Here is a 15,665-nt window from a genome sequence, read left to right on the forward strand (position 1 = left end):
AAAGTATGAACAGTCATCATTTTTGCAATAGGAGTAAATATTTCCTCATAATCCATGTCATACTCCTGAAAATAACCTTTAGCAATAAGACGATCTCTGTATCATTCAATAGATCCATCAGATTTAGTTTTGATCTTATATACCTAACGAGAACCAATAGTATATTTTCCTGGTGGCAACAGGACCAAATCTCATTTATAAGTCTGATGTAAAGCAATTAGTTCCTCAGCCATAACACTTTGCCAAAGTGGGTTACAAATAGCTTCTCTATAAGATACGGGCTCAGAAAAACAATGAATAAATGCAATAAATGAAGCAAAAGAATGAAAATAACAGGAGTAAGCAAAAATCTAGTAGTTTAATAGATTTACGAACACGAGTGGATTGACGACGGTAGAGAGAAGGATCATCTGCAACCTCAGAAGATGATTGGGTAGTGGTGGAAAGAGAAGCATGTGGAGCGGATATATCGGGAATCATAATACCATATTCAGTTGAGCTTCTAGTAGGAGTTGTGGGTGAAGCTTCCTCAGTGTCAATATTGAAAGGATCAATGCAAATTAGATCTGACTTTGTCATATTATGCGAACTAGCAGGAATAGAAAAGAATAAAATATGTTCAAGAAATAGAACATGACCAGAGATATATAATTTTTGACTAATGGGATCAAAGTAACGATATCCTTTTTGACTAACATCATAATCAAAAAGACACAAAGAGCAGACCGAGAAACTAATTTATTACGCTTAACATGTGGACGAAGAACGAAACAAGTACAACTAAAAACACGCAAAAAGGAGTAGAGAGGAGCATGCCCATATAATTTTTCAAAAGGTGACAAGCCTGCATTGTGTGAGGTTGGAATTCTATTTATCACATGAGCGGCGGTAAGGATTGCTTTTCCCCAAAATGTACTAGGAACACTGACAGACAATAAAAATGAACAGGTTGTGTCAACAAGATGCCTATATTTTTGTTCAGTCACACCATTCTGTTCAGGAGTATCTGTACACAAGGTTTGATGAATAGTACCATCAGAAGCAAGTAACTACGAAAAATGATTCGAAGTGTATTCGCCTCCCAAATCACAACAAAAATACTTTATGACACTAGAATGTTAAGCTTTTATAAGAGCTTTAAAGTTGTTGAAAATGGAAAGATAATCAAACCTATATTTCATAAGATAAACCTAAGAGTAACGAGTGTAATCATTAATAAATAAAACATAATACCTTGAACCCCTTTTGTAGGAATAAGAGACGAACCCGGCTTAAGGCATAAAGACTTATGCCTAGGGCCCCAATAAAATTGGGGCCCATTAGTATTAAAAAAAATTAAATATACTTAATAATTAAAATTTTATTCTACACAAATGACAAAACCGTTACATTTCAGATGTGCCTCTTCGATTTCCATGCGTCAAACTCAGTTATCAATTCCAATGAAATCATTTATCAATTCCAATGAAACTTTAATTAATGATATATTAATTATAATTATTATATTCATATACATATCTATCTAAAGCTATCAACCTTCCACATCCTAATTTCATTTTCTTTTCTTCCCATTCTTCTTCTCATATTTACTGATTCTCTCAAATTTCATTCTTTGTATTTTTTCTTCCTCGTCACCTCGTCGGTGATTCTCTCAATCTCAGAAGTCATTCTTTGCCTTCCTCGATCATCCAGTAATATTTTTTCTGATCTTTTCTTCTTTATCAAAATATTCCTTATTGTCTTGTATAAATAATAAATTATAGATGGAATGAATCCAAATATCATTGGAAAATAGATCATTAGCAAAAGCAATTGTATGAAATTTTTTTCTCCATATTTTATTTTTCGATGCAAGGAAATTACTAACATTACAAACCTGATTTATGCAATTAAAAAAATCATAAAATATGATTCATAGATTTTTAATACTTTTTAACTGCAATAATTTGATTTATTATATACGTGTTAAATGCAGTTTAGTATATACTATTTAAATTGATCAATTCAAATTAAATTTAATATTTTTTGTTTTTTTATTATATTTGTACAGGTAATAATCGAAGTTTGAAATATCATCAAGTTAAAACTACAGTGCGTAAATTAAGTTTTATTGTTAATTTAATTCTAAGTAATTTTATTTTGATAAAATAGTAGTTACTTATATTTTCTTTGTTATTATTATTTTAATATAAATATGTCTGTAAAAAAATATGATTCTGGATATATGAAACATATGAAAAAAAAATAGAAGAATTTATCCAATCTCAAAAAGGTGCACTTGATAGATTTATTATTAATAATCAAAATCAAAACTCGGAAAATAATACAATAAAATTTAAATGAAAAATTAATTGAATTTTCATGATAATACGTTAGGACAAAAAAAAAATCTATCAAGAACTTTCTAATGATCACAAATCAAATTTATCAAATATTAATATTAATATTAATGAAGAAAATAATTATAATTCAGAAGAAAAAAAAGATGACTTAATAGATCATGAAAATAAATTTTTAAATAATATTGATGAAACTATTATTTAAAATATATATGATCTAATACCAATTTTATAGATTTATTAGTTGAAAAAGGTCCAATTAGAGAAATCAATATTTTCTTTTCGAAATGATGAAAATTCTAGACATTTCTCTATAATTCATTACATTCGAAAATTAAACAAATGGAGAAAAACATAATAGAAAATGGTTAATATATTAAAAGAATTAGATAAAGTATTTTGTTTTTTTTTGTAAATTATTTAGTCCAAAATCAATTACAATTCAATTAGAAAATGAAGGGTGTCGAGATTGAAAAAATCTTAGTGCCAAACTTAAAAATCACGAAACAAGTCATGAACATATTATAAATATGAATATTTGGTTTGATATTGAAATGAGATTGGTTACAAATAAAACCTGATCCTGTCCGAACGTTGAATCAACGGACGCTGGGCACGTGGCGCTCTTCGGGTTGCTGATGTAGATCTCCAGCTAGTCTCACGAAGCTCCGGCGAACCTGCACAGAAGTCGGGCCGGGAAGGGGTTTCCGGCGGTGACCCTCCGACGCTCAAGTCAGGTAAGCAAGTGGTGGAAACAGTAGCTCCAAAGCTTGTATCTTGCGTACCTCCGGCGAAGTCTGCGGCTCTTTATATAGAGCGGTGGAAGAGCTTCTGCACGCCCACCGAGGAGCGTACGTGTCCGCAACCCATACCTCGGTATGGGTTTGTCAGAAAGCTTACCTGACGCCATACTTCAACAGTCCCATCGCGCCTTCGATGGGACAACAGGACACCCCGTTGTCAGTCTAGGAGTATGGGCTAGTCATATGACTTGACGGCTGTCAGCAGATGTTCCTGTCCCTATTTACCCACCGCCGGCCAGGACGTCCGTCCGACCGGCTAGACGAAGAGCGCCGTTCGGACGGCCATAATTCCCTACGCCGGCCGGGCGGCGCACCCATTACGTCCTGCCTTCTCTTAGGCCTTCCGCTCGGTCATTATTTACTGTTTCATTGAGCGTCGAAACCCCGATCCCTGTCAGGGTACCTTTTACTATCAGATGTTTACTGGTAGACCGATCGGCCTGCCCTTTTCTCATGGGTCCGGTCGGCTCACCCTTCTTCGACGGACCACTTGGCCTTTTGACCTACATGTGGCGTTGACCCCTCGTTAGGGGATCCCGGGCTCTTACCACCGGATCAAAACCATTGATCAAAATTTACAAAAAAAAAATAAATAAGGAAAAAGAACATTGGAATAATGTATTAATAAGAATTATTGCTATAGTTAAAAATCTTGCAAACAATAATTTGACATTTCGTGGTACAAATGAGAAAATTTATCAAGATAACAATGGAAATTTTTTAGGTTTAATTGAAATGATTGCAGAATTTGATCCAATAATGCAAGAACACCTTAAACGTATTAAAAATAATAAAATTCATAATCATTATCTTGGTCATAATATACAAAATGAGTTAATAAATATATTAGGAAAAGAAGTAAACAATATTATAATTAAAAAAATAAAAGAAGCAAAATACTTTTCAGTTATACTTGATTGTACTCCTGATGTAAGTCATCAAGAACAAATGTCTCTTATATTAAAATGTGTAGATATTTCAACAAGTCCAATCAAAATAGAAGAATATTTTATAGAATTTTTAAAAGTAGATGATACATCAGGAAAAGGTCTTTTTGATACGTTTATTAATATAATAAAGAAAATTGAACTAGATGTAAATGACATAAGAGGATAAGGATATGATAATGGGGCTAATATGAAAGGTAAACAACAAGGCATACAAAAGAGATTGTTAGATATAAATTCTAGAGCTTTTTATACACCATGTGGTTGTTATAGTCTTAATTTAGTACTATGTGATATGGCTAATTCTTGTCCTAGTGCTATAACATTTTTTTATGTGATACAACGTATTTACTCATTATTTTCTTCTTCTACAAAAAGATAAAAATTTTACAAGATCATGTTTCTAATTTAACTCTTAAACCATTATCACAAACATGTTGGCAAAGTCATCTTGAAAGTGTTAAAGCAATAAAATATCAAGCTCCACAGATAAGAGAAGCTTTATATAAACTTGCAGAAACTAGTGATGCTCCAAAAACAAAAAGTGAAGCAAATTCTTTAATAACATATGAGTTTGAAAATTTTAAATTTTTATTAGGTATGGTTATTTGGTATGATATATTATTTGCAATTAATATTGTTAGTAAATCTTTATAATATAAAGATATGAACATTACTATTGCATTAGATCGGTTAAAAGATCTTGTTTTTTTTTTTAATAATTATAGAGAAAATGGATTCATATCTATTGTGATTTCTGCTAAAGAGATTGCAAATGAAATGAATATAGAATCAAAATTTCATGAAAAACGTGTAATTAGAAGAAATAAAAGATTTGATGAGAATAAAATTAATGAGGTGAAGCTTTCACCTGAAAATTCTTTTAAAATTAATTACTTTAATTATATTATTGACCATGTACTTATTTCTTCACTTCAAAGTAGATTTGAACAATTTAAAATATATGAAGATAATTTTAATTTTTTATATGACATAAAAAAGTTAAAATTGCTTGATGATAATTTTTTTAAAATAAAATGTTTAAATCTTGAAAATTTTTTAACACGTGACATGTTATAGATGGTTTAGATTTATTTTTAGAATTAAAATTTTTAAAAGAAATAATAAATCCAGAATTAAAAACCGCACTTGAGGTATTGAACCTTATAAAAAAATTAAATTCTTTTTCTAATGTAGGGATAGCTTATAGAATATTATTAACTATTCTTGTTAGTATAGCTTCAGCAGAAAGAATTTTTTCAAAATTAAAATTAATAAAATCTTATTTACGTTCAACAATGTCTCAAGAAAGATTAAATAATCTAGCAATTTTATCAATTGAAAAAAATTTATTATCAAAATTTGAATATAAAAATTTAATTAATAATTTTGCATCTCAAAAAGATAGAAAACTAAATTTTATATAAAAAATTATTTTTAAATTAATATTTATTAAAAAAAATAAACCCGCCATTGTTGGTCTCAAGTCCGAATGAAAAAAGGGTGACGAAAAATTTTATTTTTAAAAATAAAATTATTAAGGACTTAAATTTTTTTAGCCCAGAGCCTCATGGAGCCTTGAGACGACCTTGATAAGAGAGGATCCCCACACATCAGAATGAATAAGATCAAATGAAGCAGAAGAAAAATAGAGACTTTTAGAAAATGGTAAAGCATAAAATTTGGCTAGTTTACAACCGCTACAATAAAAAATATCAAAACTTTTTAAATGTTTTAATACTCCTGTAGAAGCTAAAAACTGCAAACGAGATGTGGAAACATAACTTAAACGAAAGTGTCATAAATAAAAATCAGAAAATGAACGACTCAAATGAAAATATGATAAATCCACACTTGAAGCTACAACTTCTGATACTTTAAGTTGATCTAAAACATAGAGTTCTCCTTGCCTATGATCGGTCCTAATCAATCTCTGAAATTGTGGGTCCTGAACATAACAATTGGATGAAGAAAAGGAGACTAGGTATCCAAATTCACATAATTGACTAATAAAAATAAGATTTAAAGTAAAATTCGAAATATAATAAACATCAGTAAGAGATAAAGAAGATGTAACAATTGAACCAATACTTACTAATGACATAGGAGTACGATCAGCAATCACAATAGATATAGATGAACTGGGAGAAAAAGAAACAAAAAATGACAAATTGGATAACATATGATGGGAGACACCTTTTAGAGTGTATACTAAAAGCCTAGCTTTTGTAAATATTTATTTTTGAAATAAAAGAATCACATTGGTCAAATGTCTACATTTATTTGTTAAGTGTAGTTGCTCAATTAATTTATATTGTAGATAACATGGTGTGTGGTGTCACACACAGAAGATCATGTTATCAGTTCTTTATAAATTATAAACAGTTGCTCACAACTAAGATGGAAAGGAACAAACCATTGGAATAGTCATAGTGTAATTAGGTATTAATTTTTCTTGACTAATAAATTACACTAGTACACTCTAAGTGTATTGAGTAGGATCATTTTAGGTAAGTTCTTTTTATACTGACTTAATAAAAGAACTAGACCTTAATTATTATGGAAGAGTGTGCTCTTAATCCTAATATAATAACAAGCATATATATTTAGTATTTATTTCTTTAACTTATCAAAGGGTGAGATTTAGCTCGATAAATCAATAGGCCTGATAAGTTGGGAAATGATATTACTTATAGTATGTGTTGTTGATTATAGAAGGAAACTGTGTCCTAGTAATTTATGTTGAGAATGTCCCCGAGAGGAACTCATAAGGATTGTCATGTTAAACCCTGCAGGTGGACTTAGTCCGATATGACAATAAGGTTGAGTGGTACTACTCTTGGAGCTAGATATTAATTAAGTGAGTTGTCAGTAACTTACTTAATTAGTAGACATTCATTATCTTAAACACAGGGAGACTAACACACTCATATATGAAGGAGCCCATAATGTAATTTGAGATTGGTGCGGTAGTGCAATAATAACTCTCTAGTGGAATGAGTTATTATTGATGCACTTGAGTTGTGTGTTCGGGGCGAGCACGGGATACTCAAGCTCATCGGAAGGCCAAAATCAATTTCTCCTCTAGGTCCCTGTCGTAGCCTCATTAGAGCCTCAAGTCCACCCATATAAAGCCCTTCTTGGTGTCCAAGAAGAGGCCGACCCATGACTTAGTGACCAAGCCAAAGAGACCGGCCAATCTCCTTCACAAAGGAGTTGGCCTTTTGCTTGGTGTTCAAGCAAAGAGGGGCCGACCATAATATGTTAAATTAGGAGGGGTGTTTTGAATTTTTAAAACATTCTCTTTGTAGAAAACTACAAGTTTTAAAAGAGAGATTTTAAAATATAAAACTTTCCTTATTTGAATTAGGTCACATGGTTTAAAAGAAAATTTAAAAGTTTTAAAACTTTTCTTTTTTAATCGTCCTCATGGTTTTTAGGAAAAAGGAAGAGAAGTTTTAAATTTTAAAACTTGGTTTTAATTTTTGAAACTTTCATTTTTTAACATCCACATTAGGAAATAGCTTGTAAAATTTTATAAGAGTTTTTTCTTTGCTTATAAATTTTTTTTACAAGGTTATTTCTTTCCTTTTAAGGGGCCGGCTACCCTTGCTTGGTGCCCAAGCAAGGGGTCGGCCAAATCAATAAATCATCCAATCAATAATTTGATGATTGAATCAATTAAAGGAAAGGAAAAGGAAAAATAAAAGGGGAAAAGAAAAAACAAGAGGAAGATTTTATTTTTTGTAAAAAGTCTTTTCTTATTTGCCTTGAGCAAGTAATATAAAAGAAAGGGAGAGGAGACCTCAATTATTATCAATTCTTATTCTCTTGGTGGAGTTCCTGGTCGGCCCTCTCTCCCTCTCTTTTCCCTTTGCTCTCTTTTGCTCCTTGGTGGTGGTGGTGGCAGAAACTTTGAGAAGGATGAGAAGCTCTTTGGGTGGTGTTCATCTTGGAGGATCGTCGCCCACACGATGTCCAAGAGGAGGTGAGGAATACGGCAGAAGATCTCAAGGTTATTAGCTTACGAAGAAGAGGTATAACTAGTAATTTTCTTCCGCATCATGTTAGTTATTTTTCTTTGTATGAATTCCAAACACAAGAGGTATTAGATTCTAGTTTTTCGGATTTGTTTAGAAGTTGTGTTTTTTTTTGTTTTTCGAATTTGTGTTTCGATTGTTCCTTTTGGTTAAACCTAGAGTTATATAAGGAAATTAAATATTAGCTTTCCTTAAAAGACTTTGTCTATGCGGTGGTGGATGCTCTCATACCCAAGAAGACCATGTGCCTCGCCATGCAGTCCTGGAAGTCAATTTTGGAAATTAATATTTAATTGAATTTATAACATAGGTGGATTTGGATCAATAGTGTTAAGTTCTGCTTGCGATCCAAGTCTAAACCATTAAGAACAAATAAGTTAAATTTGGAATCAATAATGTTAAGTTCCGTTTGCGATTCCTAATTTAACTTCTAAATAACACAATATGTTATTAGGAAATATTCGACACTTGTATAAAATTTTTGTACAGTGGAACCGGTACAATCTTCCTAGGACTAACAAAAAATACCAGAGTTCAAAATCCACAAGGATGAAGATATACCTGAAATAATAGAGAATGACAAACCTATGTGAGAGGAAACTGAATGGTAGAGAGCTGTGAAGCAAGGAACTGTTGAAACTGCTCAAACATATATGAATCAAATTTCGATGAAGTATCTGCACGACTAGGCATGATGACAAAATAAATAATTCTTAGAGTAACCAAATTAAACTGTAAGGATACACATTTGTATGATCCGCAAAAATTGATGTCTCAAATGTAGAAATCAGTAGCACAGGGTGTCGGTGTCAAAATCAGTAGAAAAGGACGTCGGTGGCGAAATCGACAACATAGGGCTTCAACATTGAAATCGGCAAAAAAAAGCATCGCGCCAAAATTGACAACACAGGACGTTGGTGCTGAAATCGACAGAAAATAGTATCAGCGTCGAAATCGGTAGAAAATAATGTCGGCGCCAAAATCGGTAGGACAAGACGTCAGCGCCGAAATTGACAGAAAATATATGTCAACGCCAAAATCAATAGCAGCAGTAGAAGACAATAGTGGTAACAAGAAACAATAACACGGGATGGTAGAAAAAAATAGGTCAAAACAGGAGATCCTCTGATACCATGTAGAAATTAAGAGAAGAAAAAAAATTAATCATATTATTGAATCTAAAATTATATAAGAAACCCTAAATTCTATTAAAAAAATACAAATTACTTTAAAAATTATAAATAAATAAATATATAATCTAATAATTTTTACCATCACAATGTAGCCCGTGATCTATTTGGGCTGATTATGCAACCTCATCGATCGCGTGGTTTTGAATTGATTAGGAACGTTTCGGAAGATTGATGGAGAAAACTGTCTCAGTAACAAGATAATTATCCAAATAAACGACAACTGAAATTATACGCACTGTACTGATTTGGTGATGGACGAAGGAGAGAGGAGTGAAAGCAACAGAGGTCTAAGCTTTGTTGCTAACCCAATCCAACACATCACTCTAGCACACTATGCCCCCGCCCAATCTTTCATCTCTCCTTTTTGCGTGAACTTTGTAGTTAAAACGACGGAAGGAAACGATGAGTGTAAGGCAATTTTAAGTCAAACAATAAAAAAAATATAATAAAAAAAATCGAGGTTTAAGTTTTATTTCTTAAATATCTAAATCACAATATCTTATGCTTTAACGAAATCGCTTGTTGTTGTTAGCCGTCAATTTATATCTAAATCACGCATCTTATTTTCATTAAATATAATCTAAGTTACGCATCTTGTTTTAAACCAAAATATATCTATACTTAAACTAAATTGCTCATTGTTGTTAGCTGTGATTACAACCTTAAATTCAGATTGGTTCAGACCGTCAAACAAATTAAATAGGCTGAGTTAAAATTTTATTAATTTATTTAAAAACGAGCTTAAACAGGTTACGTGTCCGAGCAAGCCGAGTGGTGAAACTCTGGTTGATCCATGAGTTGAGAAGAAAAAATAATAATAATAAAAAATCAAAATAAATAAGCCTTAGTTTATTTATGATGAAATGATTAAATTTAATAAATGATAGGAATTTCTTATTTTTATTTATAAACAAATCCATATAACCCCGCAAACTATTTTAAATTGGATTAGATTCGAAATTTTTCATCCGGCCAAGTAGGGCATGGGAATCGGGGTCCGGATCCTGACCCATTTTTCCTGGTCCACTCCTGGATCACACAGCTGGTATAAAATCAGCCCTCATGTGGAAAACACATGCACGCGCCAACGCCAAAAGCCCCAAAAGACCTAGCCTCTCGAACTCTCCTCCCTCCACCGTCGCCTGCGGCCTCCCCCGTCCCTCCGACGTTGCCGACCTCCAGCAGCCTCTTTCCAGCGCCGCCTCCGCACAAAAGGCCTACCCTCTCGACATCCAGCGCCGCCTCTCTCTCCCGCTGCCTCCCTCGTCGCCTGCGCACGCGCCAACGCCAAAAGCCCCAAAAGACCTAGCTTCTCGAACTCTCCTCCCTCCACCGTCCTGCGGCCTCCCCCCTCCCTCCGACGTTGCCAACCTCCAGCGGCCTCCTTCCAGCGTCGCCTCCTCACAAAAGGCCTACCCTCTCGACATCCAACGCCCCCTCCCCCCTCCCTCCGACGTTGCCGACCTCCAGCGGCCTCCTTCCTGCGGGAGGGAGGCAGCGGGAGAGGGAGACGGCGCTAGTGCAGGAGGACGGACGGGAAGAAGTGGAGATGCTCAAGAGAGGTTGCGGTAGGCCAAAAGTATTGCGAGCGTCATGTTCACCGAGGCCGAAACCGTTCAAGAAAGCATGTGGAAGCCCCCACACCATCTTCCATCTCAGTGTTGAAAACTGGCCTTTCCACACCTTCAGTGTTGGTGACTCAAGAGAACCATCTCAACCTGCCTAGACCTTTGGCCACACCGAATACGCATTCTCTGGACCGGAGGTAACACTTGAAACTTCACTAGAATTTTTTCATGGCATGCCAGAACAAGTATATGCCTTGTAGATTTTGTTACTCAGACAACTAGTGTTTCAATCCTGTCCTAAGAATTGACAAACCTTTTCGAGCTCTGCATTTAGATTGTTTGAAATTAGTTAAGAGTTGCACAAACTTAAGGATGTTTCAGGATTAAGCAATTGCTTAGCACATTTTACTATCACATTTTACAATCCAACTGATTCTCCAATTTATGTTCAACAGCTGGGTGTTCTTAGCATTTTTTTTTCCAAGACTGGTCAGCATGTTAGATCTTTAGATAACACAATATTCATCTTTGTATGCCATTATAATCTTTTGCAAATACAAAATTTTCCCTTCAATTGCTTGCAGACAATCAGGCATACAAACTGTTGAAAAGAATCTTCAAGGCAATTGCCCAAACTTCTACCTCGATGATCTTCCAGACAATAAACCTGAAGGCTATGTGCTCCAGAGGTTCTTAGACGAATGGCAAAGTCTCAGTGAGAGAACGATGACAACATCAACTACGACATCCATCCTGCTTCAACTACTCACCTCTCTATTTCAATCCCTGGGAATCATTCATCGGATTTCTCTCTGAAACTGTCCACTAGAAATCCTGAGCAACCAAGAGAAAATAACAACAATGGCCTTGAAGTACAACAGTTAGCCCAACCTAGCAACAAGGGATCTGGATGGGTTAGCCATGGAGCAGCAACTATGGGTGGTCCACTAGCTGAAGCACTCCGTTCCTCAACCTCAACTCACTCGCCAACTAGTGTTCTGCACAAACCTAATGGACGATATATGAGATCAGTATCATTAGCTCCTGAGAAGCTTCTCTTAGTTGCTTTAATTTGCTAACTCTATGGCTATACATTTCATGATTTGGTAACTTATCCTATTTGTATTCATTGTAACATATGCCATTCACTCTTTAAGTATTCTCATCTGTGTGCATCGTTACAGTTGGTTTAGCTGAGACACTCTGTTTTTCAACCTCCATTCACTCGCCAAGACAAATGGATCGATATATGAGATCAGTAACATTAGCCATTGAGAAGATTCTCTTAGTCGCTTTAGTTTGCTTAATCTATGGTTATGCACTTCATGATTTGATAGCTTGTCTATTCATTGGAACGTGTCATTCTCTGTGAAATATTCTTGTTTGTGACCCATTAAAGTTGGTTTCTGAGTTGTTATCAGTCTGGAAGTTGGTTATCACGAATATCTCAAGTGATTTCTGCCTCGACGAAAGGAAAAGTGTTTTTTCTGACTGTTAAATTACCCTAATGATGCCATGCTTCTTAGGTAAATTTAGAAGACATGTACATTCAAAAATCAAATTTCAGCCCAATTTAATCGTCAGCTTTTTTTTATTTAAGGATTGAGTTCAGTTTTGAATCTCCTGTTGGCCTATCCTTGAAAATATTGGATTCCCAGTTTTGAATCTTCTGTTAGCATATCCTTAGTTTTCTAGATCATAAAAAGTGCTAATCTCGTGTTCCTTCAAAACTATAACAAGGTGCCAACTTTAGCAAGTAATTTAGCTTACATTACTTGCTATCGAGCTCAAATTTACATGTTGATTCCATATCTCGATATCAATTTAGAGTAAAACACAAAAACAAAGCACATAATATTATTAATTTTTGAGTTAACGTACCAATGCAAACAAAAAAACAAACTGTACACGCTATCGAGAGTCAAGGAACTTGACAAGTAAAGGCAAGAAGAAACAACTACATGAAATTGTGGAAAGCCACCAATAACATCAAGAATAGTGGGAACTGGAAACCTGTTTATAAATTTTCTTACGTTGATCGGATGGAACGAAGCTAGATTTCATCAAACACAATCTTAGGTATCCCTAGAATGGGAATAAACTATTTTAACATGTAGCTGCGCACTTAGTTTAAGCTCACACAAGTAGAATCCATAACTCAGACCGCATTAACAACAGATTACTTGACACGAGAACATGAGCAATTAAACAAAGGTCGCTGCAACCATAATGGGCAAATTCTCACACTTTTCCCCTCAAGTTTTAGTCTCCACTTGCACAGCCCCTGCAACCACAGTGGACGCATTCTATCACTTTTTCTTCCCTCGGGTGTTTTGGAACCCTGCAAACGCATGTCGTTGCAAAATTGTGATCACGTGTTTGTATGCATCGGAGGCAGCAAAGCCGCTCATAGTCAGGCTGCATACAACTCAAAAGAGCACAAGTTAGTGATTGCACACAAGCATATGCCAACAGAAGATGTTCAAGCAATGAAAACAATTCAAAACAACAAACAGATTAATCAGCATACGATGAGTCTCTTGTAGATAAAAAAAAAAACAGATTGATCAGTAAAAACAACATTTGCCTTTTAGGATGAAAAGTAAAGATCATAGAATAAAAACATCAGATTGATTAAATAGTTATCTGTACCATCACAATCAGTATCTTTGCCAACCTAGATAGTTGGGACCAATGTTTAAAGGACTGTTCCATGCCAAATTTTCAATCCACACCATATTATGCCGACACATAACAGCAGACATCAAAATACGCCAAGATGATTTTAGATGAGTTGTTTACTTCAATAAATGATAAAATAAATTTATACAACTTTTACTCCAATAATCTTCTTCTACTTAACTATTTTACTTTTATTTATAAAAAAAGACTACAACAAATTAAATAATCAATTTTAGAGAAACAAACTACAAAAAAACAAAAAAAACTTAAATTCATATTCTTCTTAACACGTATTGAAGTAGCTAACACTAGAGAGGAGAGATTGTTTATGACAATTAATATATAGTAGAACAGTATGTTTTGACCATGCCATCAAGCACAAAACGAGATTTAAACTATAATTGTGACAAATATGACTTGATGACAATGATTCATCAATCACAATACTTCAGTCATTTAAGTGTACCAATTTTTCAAGCCTAATACAAATATCATGTAAGTGTTGCTCCCTCATCAGGTGAAAATAAAGTACAACCAAATACAGTGATCTTTCTAGCCACTAAAAAACCTTTAGGTTAAGACAATCCATGACCTTACCTTTGCACCAAGTTTAACTAACAATCAGGCTTGACAGAGCACATTCTAAAAAAACGTATCATAATTCATCAATAGATGAAGGTAGCATGAGTGTTATGGTAATTGATGCACCTTTTCAACAATATTAAAATTGAATTATTACAATAATTACTTCCCACTGAGTCAAAATGCTCCAATGTGGTTCAACTTCAACATGGGAGATCAAAATTGATTGGGGTGGATTTGGAGAGAACCTAGTCTGATCAGTGATTAAGATTAGTTATATCTTGTTCATAATTTTGTCATAAACGATTATTGACATTAGCCATCCATTATTCAAGTCAAAAAGGTAAAGCGTATTATTGCTGCCTAATAATCTCATTGCTGTAGATTATTTCTCTAGCATATACAGATAGCCTAGCTAATCATCTATCGAGCATCTCTTGAGTGAATTGAAGAAATGTACAAGTTTCCAGGGAGGTCGCAGGAGGTAGACGGCGCTAGAGGGAGGCCGCAGGCGACGAGGGTGTAACGACCCAATTTTCCCTATTTCGAGTCCTAAAAGTCCTTATAAAAATCTAGAAATGCTTTAGAAATATTCTAGAGATTTTTAGAAATTTTTAGAGTATTTTTACGTAATTTTTGGAGGTCGTTTAGTATAAGCCAACCCTTAAGCGAACCAAGTCAACCAACTGTTCCGCAACTGTTCTGTGAATAAATAGAGAACGAAATAAATTTAACTAGTCGCAGCAAAGCTTTAAGCGGAGCGGCCAACCAACTGGTCTGCGAGTGTTTTGTTAATCATATATGGAGTGATACACATTTAAGCAGAAGTTGGAACATTTAAAATAAATTGGAAAAAGGTGCGCGGCGAAGGGATTCGAAACCCAGACCTTTGATTTGGTCAAAACCTGGCTAACCAAGTGTGCTGCGGGCGGTTTTGTTTAAGAATAGATAGTAAATTTATTTAAGGTATAGTTAATAACAGAAATAACCCTAGGTTATAAAAAGGGATAAGTTAAGAGAGAAATTAATTTTTCTCCCGAAACCCTTTCTCTCCTCGCGACGGCGTTGCGGGCGAAAACGCAGAAGTCGAGCTTAGGGCTCAACTCCGACACTGGCTTGAGGTTTCTCCGAGGGGTTTCTTCACCTCCTTAAGCTTTTCTCGTCAAGGAGAAACGGAGAGCACGAGGAGGAGCTGGAAATTTCAACCTTCCGAGCCTTAGAAGCACTAGAAGGTTTCCCCTTCGGCTGTGAGTCAAGGGAACGAAGGTGAGTTGCTTCTCACCTGCAGTAGGAGTAGTTCCGCGATTTTGTCTTTCTTCTTTGCTTTGCTTTCGGATTTTTGTTTCCTTCTTTGTTTCCGGAGCACGCGTGAAACCCTAGAAGTTTAGTTTCAGCAAGTTTTGGTTTTAGAACACCCCCAGAGATTCGGCTTAGATCTTTCTTTTGCTAATCATGGGACAAGATCAGCCCTAACATTAAGTACTTTAGGTTCTTTAGCTTCAGTTTGAGTC

General features: G+C 34.6%; 1 pseudogene; it reads left to right on the plus strand.

Annotated features, from left to right (window-relative positions):
* The first annotated feature begins 10,384 nt into the window (after positions 1 to 10,384).
* LOC122013603 lies at positions 10,385 to 12,178 on the plus strand (annotated as a pseudogene).
* The last annotated feature ends 3,487 nt before the right edge of the window (positions 12,179 to 15,665 follow it).

The sequence above is a fragment of the Zingiber officinale genome, chromosome 8B (assembly GCF_018446385.1).
Source record: "Zingiber officinale cultivar Zhangliang chromosome 8B, Zo_v1.1, whole genome shotgun sequence".
NCBI classification, from domain to species: domain Eukaryota; kingdom Viridiplantae; phylum Streptophyta; class Magnoliopsida; order Zingiberales; family Zingiberaceae; genus Zingiber; species Zingiber officinale.